Genomic DNA, 1,781 nt, shown 5'->3' with positions numbered 1-1,781 from the left:
AAAAGTGCTTGATGGCGAGCCATTTTGATGTGTTGCTGTATTTTAAATTATTTAATTTTTGTTCACCTGGAATTTCTGAGTTGTACACCTCTTTGAAATCTGCCTTTTTCTGGTTTCTGTCTTACATGAATATCAGAATTTTTTTCCATCTCATTTCCTTTTGGTGGAATTCTCTCTCATTAAACTGAAGCTTCATTTTATCAGAGGAGTCAGATTATTAAAAATAAGTCTTTTCAATTTATTAATATATTGTTTTATTTATTGTACGGTTTGATTATGCTTTTGTAAAAACGTTTAGGGTGAGATCAGGAAAAACACACAGTATTGACCTAATTCTGGTTGTCAACTTTAAACAAAGGCCAAAGCTTAAGGCAACACTGAGTGCTTTTAAAAATCTACCCATACTAAACAATAACATAAGCAATAATGGTTATTTAAAAAAATAGGTAAATGGATATTTGTTCATACAAAGTAAATATTAGAAAAGCACATGATATTGTTACTTGAATTTGAAGAAATACGTTTCTTATAACAAGAATTATCAAGTAAGTTGCTGGTGTTGCCAGCAGAAGATAAGTAAGAGTTTTATTCCTCTAATAATTCTTAGTTTTATCAGAAATTAGTAGGTGCATTAGTGTAGAATGGGGGCAAACTTCTCATCAGGTATGCCACAAATTAGCCCCACATCCTCCTCAACTGCTATGCTGAGATCCCCTTCCTCTGCCCAGTCTGCTGCTCTGCTTTCTGCTCCCTACTCTGTGCTCTCTGCCTAATCTCTTGCTCTGCCTTCTGTGTTTGCCTTATTTGCTGCAGTGCTGACCTATTCCTTACCTGATAGAAGTGTGCCACACTGAGAGGCTGCCGGTGCCACTTGCGCTGCAGGTTAGCTACCTCTGGTGTAGAACATAGCCTTGAGATCCAGGGCTCAAGAGAGAACAAAGGGCGGACTCCTATTACCCTTTGACCTTAACAGGAGTTTTCTAGCTGTGTTAGAAGCTTTTTTCACACTTGCACATAGTTGACAATTCAGGGTGAATGTGTAAGTGTGTGTGTAGACTAAGCTTGTGCATTAGGGTACACATTGGCTAGGCACTGGTGTGCATACCTGAGCATGAGTTCCTAGTGGTTTTAAACCTGAGAGTGATAGCACCCTGGGATGCCGTGAGATTCTTTTAAGTGTGTTGCACAATGCTAAGCTTGCAAAGACCTATACATGATTCACAAGATAAACCCAGAAATTTCAAGTAGAAATCCCTGTCAAAAACATTCTCATCTGTTGTGGCCTTTCTGGGTTCTTTGCAAAGGAAGAATTGCTGTTATTTTTCTGTAGTCAAGAAACAACTGAAAATTAAGAGCTGGCATTTTCCTAGGGGTGTCTTGAGTCTAACAAGGTTGAGAACCCCTGTTTCAGCCCTGGTGATGGAGAGGTTATGGCACTTGCCTAGACAGCTAGCAATTGGGTAGGTTTCGTCCGGCAACACTTCTGTGCATTACACACCTTCAGTAGGTACACATATGTAGACCAATGCACAATCTGCTGAGTATGCTCGATGTACATGCAGCTGCTTACCCACACAAGCTGCAGGGGGACTAGATTTGCAAATTGTGCATAAGTGCCAAAAATGCTACTTATGTGACTGGAAAATTGCCATGTAAGCACACAAAGGGTAATAAAATTCTGTCAGAAGTTTTAAAAAGAAAATAAAAATATTTTTCAGGGTTTGCCAACTAGCAAATTAAGCAAACCTGTAGAACATCTTTATTTCAAGCTACACACTTTA

Source organism: Crocodylus porosus, unplaced genomic scaffold (assembly GCF_001723895.1).
Source record: "Crocodylus porosus isolate Cpor-Errol unplaced genomic scaffold, CroPor_comp1, whole genome shotgun sequence".
NCBI lineage: Eukaryota > Metazoa > Chordata > Crocodylia > Crocodylidae > Crocodylus > Crocodylus porosus.
Note: the sequence above shows the minus strand (reverse complement) of the source record.